The sequence below is a fragment of the Rhipicephalus sanguineus genome, chromosome 5 (genome assembly GCF_013339695.2).
Source record: "Rhipicephalus sanguineus isolate Rsan-2018 chromosome 5, BIME_Rsan_1.4, whole genome shotgun sequence".
In the NCBI taxonomy this organism is placed as follows: Eukaryota; Metazoa; Arthropoda; class Arachnida; order Ixodida; family Ixodidae; genus Rhipicephalus; species Rhipicephalus sanguineus.
In genome coordinates, this window is record NC_051180.1 from 193,547,141 (window position 1) to 193,557,227 (window position 10,087).

Below are 10,087 nucleotides of genomic sequence, written 5' to 3' on the forward strand. Positions count from 1 at the left end.
TCCCAAATATAATTGCCAATATGTGGTGCCCTTCCAAGTCTCTAAGGTGTGTTTCTGTAACCGCATAAACACCTGTCTGTTCCTTGTTTAACGGTCCCTCAATCTCTAACCATTTTGCCTTTTTTTCTGCCACCCTGCATGTTTGTGTAACTAATTGCAACACGCGCCTTCTCCCTTCTTTTACCTTTTCTCTGGTTTTTCGCTATACTGCCTGTCAAAGAGTCCCCCTGGTTGTTTTCCTCATTACAAGCTACCCTGGGCACCGAAGGGCCTGCGTGCCTGCCAAAAAAGCTACTGCGCGTCCTGCAAGTCGCCAACCTACCTCATGACCAAGCCTCCTATCCAACTGTATTCCGTATCTTCGAAAACCACCCCACCTGTGCACCTCTGTGTTTATTTCCACTACCTCGATGCCTTTCTCTCGACTCATCTGCCATATCTCTTTGTTTGCGTCGACAACCGCTCTTTGCAAGTTGCCGTCACGCACCGGTACCTCCGGTATTGTGCATACCACTATCTTCGCCTGAGGGGAAATGGCGCGCATGTCATCGACCCCTTTCGCCAATGTGGTCGCTAGTTCGGCTGATTCTTCATTCAAGACGTCGTTTAGACCTCCCGCGATTATCACGAGGTTACGTCCATTAGCCTTAGTTGCGAGTTTTGCGCTAGCTTGTCTCATCACTGATCCCAGCCTATGTCCCGGGAACTTCCCTATTAAAACTCGTTTGTCGCCTCTCACCCTGTCCTTGACTGCTTCTGCGCATCTAACTAAATTCGAGTCCCCGGCGATTATCACGTGCTCCGACTTTTCTGCTGGACTGTCCCGCACCTGGCCACTGCCTCGGTTACTAGCGCGTGCCACTGCTGCTGTTTTGTCCCCTCCCCTTCCCAAATCTACTTCGCGGAAGCTGGGTCCTGTGACCCTTGCACCTGTCTTTTCCAAACCTGTTTCCCCCTTCGCGTCTACCACTGTGGGTGTCGATGCCCCGCTGTTCCCGCTGTCGCTTGCTTCCTTGTTCACCATGACTACCTTTGCTAACCCCTCCTCGGCTGACTTAAGCCTTTCCCCCATAGCCATAGTTTTTTCCCGCTCTGTCGCCAACACATTCTCCAGCTCGGCGATTCTTACCATGAGCTCATTCTGGGCAGCCATCATTATTTCCATTTTCGCCTCTAACTCGCATTGCTTACACTTGGCGTCAGCTCCCTCTGTTTTCTCATCCGTACAAACCTCTATTTTCCATCCCATTCCGCACCCTGAACACTTTACGGTCTTTTTGACCATGGCTAGTTCGTTCACACGGCGGATTAGATACACTTAAAGCCAAATGGTATCACAGAACTCCGCAAGTATGCTACACTTCAAAGCACATGTGTACCTTTCAGCCACGTGGTGGTCGAACAAACAAATAATAAAAAAACCCAGGCGGCTGTCACACAGGAAACAGTACAAAGTTGTAAGCCCTATTAAGCTTCAATCTAGTGGCTTATGTACTCATATAACTAAGAAAACAAGCTCGAATCATGCAAAAAAAGCTTATCTGACGCTGTCCTTCCGGAGCCCACGAAAAACACGTCCGTCCTCTAGCGCGCTCACAGCCGTAGCCCCCAAGCCGAGGCACTCTACCCAAAACCTAGAGTTACTGTATATGCTACCTTTAGGTAGCAGAGTTGCGCATCCGTCTTCCAAACGCCGCTAGCAACCAAGCGTTGCGGAGAAGCTGACGCTCGGGTCAATTCTTGTATTTCTCGATCGTGCCGCTGCAGCGAACTGGGTTTACACTAGGCATTCACAGTAAAGTTAATCACCGGTCTTCGACACGCCAGACTTGCCGATCGGTGACCCAGTAGCCATGTCGCCTGCAAAAACGGAGCGCGTCTTCGCCGCATAGCTGTGATTGCTAGCCAGACCTATGCGCAACTCTGCTACCTAAAGGTAGCATATTGCCACGTGCGTTTCTTTATCACTTTTTCTGTATTCGGTTTTCGCCCACAAAGACTGTCAGCAACGCTCAGCGTGAACCGCGCCTCATTGTTCGAGAACCTTCGCGATCATTGTAGATCGTTTTGTTAATAAGATTGCGCGCAAGACGCGCACACTAGAGCTCATTCTAGAATTTGCACGAGAGCCGGCGATAACGCTGGAATATTCCACGGCACATGTTTAAATGCCGACGCGCTTCACCGCTTGTCACTTGATCGATGGTCGACGCTCTGTTCGCCTCTACCAGTGTATTGCTGTAGCTTTCAGTTTCTCGGCCACAAAATCGGCCTAATAAAGTTTCATCTCGATGTGATGACTGCTGCCTTCGTCGACGTCACGACCACGTGACATCTGGTGGAGGTGCTGTTCGTTGATGTTCCGGACGCCCCCGTCAACCCGTGAACCCAGCCCACAGCGCGGAGAAGACATCGACGCCAAGGCCGAGCAGCGAGCAAGCCGCATGCAACAAGGCCTACCGCCAGAGCACGGGCCTCTACCTGAAAAGACCCGGCAAACAAAGACCCTGACCTCGACCACAGCGACGATGACAGACGCTGTGCCGCCCGCACCGATCCTTCTCCGGACGCCTAAGGAGCCGCCAACTTTCCGCGGATCGTCGTACGAAGATCCGGAAAGTTGGCTCGAAGCCTACGACCGAGTCGCCGTTTTCAATGCCTGGACCAGCGAAGACAAGCTACGGCATGTCTATTTCGCTTTGGAAGACGCCGCTCGGACCTGGTTCGACACCAAGAGCGAACCCTGACGACATGAGACGTTTTTCGCACCAGGTTCCTGGCAACATTCACCAGCGTCGTCCGCAAAAAGAGGGCCGAGGCTCTGCTCAAAACCCGCGTGCAGCTGCCAAACGAAAACATGGCACTCTTCACAGAAGAAATGACGAGACTGTTCCGCCACGCAGACCCTAACATGCCCGAGGAGAAGAAAGTTCGCTTCCTCATGCGAGGTATCAAGCAGGAGCTGTTCGCGGGACTGATCAGGAACCCACCCAAGACCATCCAAGAATTCCTCGCGGAGGCAACAACCATCGAGAAGACGCTCGAGATGCGCACCCGGCAGTACAATCGCCGCGCATTTAAAGACAGCGCAGCTATTCATGCACTCGGCTCCGACGACTTGCGCGAGACGATCCCAGCAATCGTGCAAGAGGAGTTGCGAAAAATTCTACCTTCACCGCAACTTCAAGTAGATTCCATCGCCGACGTCGTGCGCCAGGAGATCCAGCAGTCACTGGGCGTGCCTCAGCTAGCAGAGCCGCAGCCGCAAGCAATGAGCTATGCTGCTGCAGCCCGACGCAACGCCCCCCTTCCTCGACCACGTCAAGACGCCGCGCCGCCCCAGCAGTTCCGCCGCGAAGCACCACCGCCGCCAACACCGACGTCATACCGCCCGCCAGACGGCCAGCGATACACGCCGAGGAAGACCGACGTTTGGCGCGCCCCTGACAACCGCCCGCTTTGCTACCACTGCGGGGAGGCCGGCCACACGTACCGCCGCTGCCAGTACCGACAGATGGGGCTACGCGGTTTCGCCGTGAACGCGCCGCGCCCGTAGCCAGGCGAACGGCCTCGCGACATCAAGACTACCTCACCGGAACACAGTGGCAAGAACGACGACCTTCCCGCTCGCCGTCGCCCGGCCGCTACATGTCACCGCACCGCTGGCAGTACACTGGTCCAAACCGGGGCCGGTCGCCTAGCCCGTATCCGGAAACCTAAGGACAGCAACCGATGGAGGTGCGGTTGCTGTACGACGAACTGCCGAAGATCCTCCGCCGCCGACGACACCGCCGCAACGAAACCTTAAGAACACGCCGCAAGCCGAACGAAGCCGTGACGTCGAAACCACTGAGGTCAGTGGTCGAAACTTCACAGCCCGAAGAAGACCTGACGACGCAATGTCGAAGCAGTGGAACAAACCGACGCAGCCGTGACCCGACGCCGCGACCCAACCGCAACGCAAGACGACGAACTAGCGACCTCGACGTTATCATCGACGGCCACAACGTCACCGCTCTCGTCGACAATGGGGCCGACTATTCCGTGGTCAGTGGGCCATTCGCCACCAAGCTGAAGAAAGTAAAGACCGCTTGGAGTGGACCCGAAATCCGGACAGCTGGAGGCCACCTGATAACGCCGATTGGTGTCTGCACGGCGAGAGTCACCATCAATAACTGGACTTATCCTGCGAGCTTTGTAATCTTACAAAACTGCTCCAGGGATGTGATACTTGGAATGGACTTCCTAAGTGACCACGGCACCGTCATCGACCTGAGGTCTGAGTCGATAACACTAACCTCAGACGAAGCGCTACCGCCCCGCGCGATGCCAGGGAACCATGCATTGAATGTGATAGAAGAGCAGGTGACCATTCCGTCATTATTTCTGTCGGCACCCAAGAACCTGCGTACCTTGAAGGCGTCATCGAAGGCGATCAGCACCTACTCCTGAACCGTAAAATTTGCGTCGCACGAGGTATATCCGAGCTGCGTGACGGTAAAGCCAAAGTAGTGCTGACAAACTTCAGCCACGAACATAGGCACCTCAACATTGGTACGACGGTCGCCTACATCGAAGAAATCTTGGCCGCCAGCGATGCGCTTGCCTTTTCAGATTCTCACGAAGCTACGACGACGACCCCAATACCTGAGCCACCCTTCGACGTAAACCCAAGTCCTCCCACCCGCCAACAGCAACAGCTTCGATGCCTTCTGCAGGAATACAAGGACTGTTACTCGTCGTCATCGCGGGTCCGACAAACACCCCTTGCTAAGCACCGCATTATAACGGAAGAAAATGCTCGACCACTCCGTCAGAGTCCCTACCGGGTTTCGACGTGGGAACGGGAGGCCGTTAAGAAACAAGTCGACGAAATGCTACGCGACGACATCATCCAGCCGTCCAAGAGCCCGTGGGCGTCTCCCGTGGTGTTAGTGAAGAAGAAGGATGGGACCCTACGTTTCTGCGTCGATTATCGTCGCCTGAACAAAATCACGAAAAAGAACGTGTACCCTCTCCCACGTATAGACGACGCCCTAGATCGACTCCACAACGCGAAGTACTTTTCTTCGATGGACCTCAAGACCGGCTACTGGCAAATAGAAGTCGACGAGAGAGACCGAGAAAAGACTGCCTTCATAACACCGGACGGCCTGTTCGAGTTCAAGGTCATGCCCTTTGGTCTTTGCTCGGCACCTGCGACTTTCCAACGAGTCATGCATACTGTATTAGCTGGCTTGAAATGGCAGACTTGCCTTGTTTACTTGGACGACGTCGTTGTGTTTTCCTCGAACTTCCACGAACACCTCCAGAGACTTCAATCCGTACTTCAAGCAATCAAGAACTCCGGGCTCACCCTGAAGCAAGAAAAGTGCCGCTTCGCGTACCAGGAGCTCTTGTTTTTCGGTCACGTGATCAGCAAGACTGGAGTGCTCCCAGACCCGCAGAAGACAGCTGCCATCGCCGCTTTCCCGCCACCCACCGACAAGAAGGCCGTGCGCCGATTTCTCGGCTTGTGCGCCTATTACAGACGCTTCGTCAAGGAATTTTCACGGATCGCCGAGCCACTAACTCACCTCACGAAGAACGACGTCGAATTCAGGTGGCAAACAGCGCAAGTCGAAGATTTCATGAACTCAAACGACGCCTACAGACACCTCCGATACTTGCGCATTTCGACGAATACGCCGATACGGAGATTCACACCGATGCAAGCAGCTTAGGACTCGGCGCTGTCCTTGTGCAGCGGACGGGTGGACTGGAAAGGGTTATCAGTTATGCTAGCCGGTCGCTGTCTAAGGCAGAGGCCAACTATTCCACAACAGAAAAGGAGTGCCTCGCCATCATCTGGGCTACGTCAAAGTTTCGCCCCTACTTCTACGGCAGGCCCTTCAAAGTTGTGAGCGACCATCACGCCTTGTGTTGGCTAGCTAACTTCAAGGACCCTTCAGGTCGCCTCGCACGGTGGAGCCTAAGACTTTAAGAGTTTGACATTACCGTCGTGTGCAAATCCGGAAGGAAACACTCCGACGCCGACCGCCTGTCTCGTGCCCCCGTCGACCCACCACCGCCCGACGACCCGGATGATAGCTTCTTGGGAGCCATAAGTGCCGACGACTTCGCCCAACGACAGCGAGCCGACCCGGAACAGAAGGGCCTTGTGGATTACCTCGAGGGCAGGACCGCCGTTGTTCCGAAGGTATTCACGCGGGGACTGACGTCGTTTTTCTTGCGTAACGGTGTTCTCCTAAAGAAGAACTTCTCACCGCTTCCAGCCGATTGCCTTCTCGTGGTACCCTCGCCATTGCGGCCAGAGGTCCTCCAGGCTCTCCACGACGACCCGACGTCTGGACACCTGGGTGTTTCTCGCACGCTAGCAAGAATACAGGAGAAGTACTACTGGCCGCGCCTTTCCGCCGACGTCACCCGTTACGTAAAGACCTGCCGGGACTGTCAGCGACGCAAGACACCGCCCACTAGGCCAGCCGGACTTCTGCAGCCTATCGAGCCACCTCGACGGCCGTTCCAGCAAATCGGGATGGACTTACTGGGGCCGTTCCCGACGTCCAATACCGGAAACAAGTGGATCGTCGTGGCAACTGACTACCTGACCCGCTACGCCGAGACAAAGGCCTTGCTCAAAGGCAGTTCCGCCGAGGTAGCCAAGTTCTTCGTGGCAGGGGCGTGGCCAGGGGGGGGGCTTATGGAGCTTCAGCCCCCCCCCCCCCCCCTGAAATTTTTCGTGCTCTCATACACCACCGACCAGGGGCGTCACCCGGGGGATGGGATTTATTGGGCTTCAGCCTCCTCGCCACCTCCCCGCTTTGAAATTTTTTATTGTTTTCGTTCTATTATACACCGCCGTCCGAAATAACCACCTTCACCGAAAACCACCCAGGATGTCGTCTAAAATATGTTTTTTTTTTTTTTTTTGGAGCACGACAATGCCGTGGACAGTTGAAAGGTTCCGGAAGGTGGCTTGTCTGCAAGATTCTTTTTGAACCATGCAGTTTGTGAAACAGGGTATAACTCTTATTTCTTTTTTGAACAATAAAAAGAAAATTGACTCTGGTACGATTATTTCTATTTTTCTTTACTTCACGCAGCCGGCGTCTGCCATTGTGTTCTTCCTAACCTAGAAGGTCTACAAGGCGACGCACCTTCAAGTACATTATTTTTTTAAAGGACTAACGTCCCCGGGTCTAACACTTACTCTCCGTGCAGTTACTTCTACAAAGCAAGGTATGGGAGTGGGCTAGTTGGTATTCCGTACTGCTAAAACTTTAGCGCAAAAAGTGCACAGCGGAAAAAGAAACGACGAGTACAAGCGCTAACTTCCAACTATCGTTTCTTAAAGCAACACACAGATATATATACCTGTCACATGTGATTACAACTAGAGTTACTGTATATTATTCTAGTACACTATACTGTATATGCTACCTTTAGGTAGCATAGTTTCGCATCTGTTTTCCAAACGCCGCCGGCGCCGCTAGCAACCATGCACTGCGGGAAAGCTGACGCGCGGGCCAATTTTGTATTTCCCGACGCCGCCGCTGCATCCAACTGGATTGTCGCGAATCATGGCCAGTCAAGTTCACAGCGAATCCGGCCGGTCTTTGCGCCATTTTTGAACGCGGTTGATGGACGCGTGCGGGTCAGCTGCGGATCAGCTCTACGTTCGCACCAGGTTACAGTTCTTCCATCGCAGCCATCGCAATGCTACAATGACTGGGTGCTCGGCTCCAAACTGCAGCAATCGCTCAGAGAGCGGCAAGGCTTTTTATTCTATTCCATGTGGACGAACGGTCATTGTACGTCGACTGCAGTGGTTGCTTCGAATGCAACGGCAAAAACCTGTCTCGAGGGGGTCAAGGACCCAAGCAACCACAGATATCTCTCAGGAATCCAGTATATATCCGTTTCGGATGTAATGGATATCCACTGGAGATCCGTAAATCTCCGCTGGAGCTCAGTCGGAGGTCCGACAGATGTTGAAAAAAACATTTTTGCAGATTCACAGGATATCCAGAACGCGATCCTGTCGTGGACATATTATGGACCTTATACGTATTGTCACGTGGTCGTGACGTCGACGAAGACAGCAGTCGGCGTTTGCAGGTTGAAACTGTTTATTTGGCCGAACTTGTGGCCGGAAAATGAGAACTAGCAATACAGCAATACACGCTGTACAATGATAGCGGCGAACAGGGCGTCGTGCGTCGATCAACTGACAAGCGGTCAAGCGCGTCGGCTTTTATACAGGCGCTATGGAACTTTCCAGCAATATCGCTGGTGGCGGTGTTATCTCTCGACAAAGCTGGAACATTCGCGTGCGGCGCGCAATCTTAACAAAACGATCTACCAAAATCGTGAAGCTTCTCGAACACTGCTTCGGGGCCAGCGTCGAGCGTTGATAACCGTCCTTGCTGGTCAAACTCGAACACATCAAAATAAAAGAAGAAGCGGGCGTGGCATTGCCCCCCCTCTGAAAGAGCATCGTCCCGATGCTTGCAACAGAACATGGAAAGGAAAAACAAGTGCATACACAAATAAATTACAATAACAAAGGAAAAAGTACAGTCCCTAGGTTCGCTAACGCGCAAAAAACGGCTTAAGGCGCACGACATGGACGACTTCAGGTCGTGCGCGGCGTCGCTGGGAGTTCGTAATGCCATCCGGGACGACCTCGTAGTCAAGAGCGCCGTGACGTCGAAGCACCTTGTATGGCCCGAAGTATCGCCGAAGAAGTTTTTCACTGAGCCCACGTCGGCGTATCGGCGTCCAGACCCACACACGGTCACCGGGTTGGTACTCCATGTGGCGTCGTCGAAGATTATAGTGACGGCTGTCGACCCTCTGCTGGTTCTTGATGCGCAGGCGGGCGAGCTGTCGAGCTTCTTCGGCGCGTTGCAAATAGGCGGCAACGTCGAGGTCGTCTTCGTCGGTGGCGGTTGGTAGCATTGCGTCGAGCGTCGTTGCCGGGCTCCTTCCGTAGACCAGCTTGTACGGCGTCATTTGCGTCGTTTCTTGCATGGCCGTGTTGTATGCGAAGGTCACATACGGAAGGATGGCATCCCACGTCTTGTGTTCGACGTCGACATACATGGCCAGCATGTCGGCGATGGTCTTGTTTAGCCGCTCGGTGAGGCCATTGGTCTGTGGGTGGTACGCTGTGGTCCGGCGGTGGCTTGTTTGGCTGTATCTCAGTATTGCCTGAGTTAGGTCAGCAGTAAACGCCGTACCTCTGTCGGTGATGAGGACCTCTGGGGCGCCATGACGCAGGAGGATGTTCTCAACGAAGAACTTCGCTACCTCGGCGGCACTGCCTCTGGGTAGGGCCCTTGTCTCGGCGTAGCGGGTGAGGTAGTCGGTAGCTACGACGATCCATTTGTTTCCGGTACTGGACGTCGGGAACGGCCCCAGTAAGTCCATCCCAATTTGTTGGAACGGCCGTCGAGGTGGCTCGATAGGCTGCAGAAGTCCGGCTGGCCTAATCGGCGGTGTCTTGCGTCGCTGACAGTCCCGGCAGGTCTTGACGTAGCGAGTTACGTCGGCGACAAGGCGCGGCCAGTAGTACTTTTCCTGTATTCTTGCGAGCGTGCGAGCAACACCCAGGTGTCCAGACGTCGGGTCGTCATGCAGAGCCTGGAGGACCTCTGGTCGCAATGTCGAGGGCACTACGAGAAGGGAATCGGCTCGCAGCGGCGAGAAGTTCTTCTTAAGGAGAACACCGTTGCGCAAGAAAAACGACGTCAGTCCTCGCGTGAATACCTTGGGAACAACGGTGGTCCTGCCCTCGAGGTATTCCACAAGGCCCCTGAGTTCTGGTTCCGCTCGCTGTCGTTCGGCGAAGTCTTCGGCACTTATGGTTCCCAAGAAGCAGTCATCCTCCATGTCGTCCTGCGGCGGTGGGTCGACGGGGGCGCGGGACAGGCAGTCAGCGTCGGAGTGTTTTCTTCCGGACTTGTAAACGACGGTTATGTCAAATTCTTGAAGTCGTAGGCTCCACCGTGCGAGGCGACCTGAAGGGTCCTTCAAGTTAGCTAGCCAACACAAGGCGTGGTGGTCGCTCACAACTTTGAAG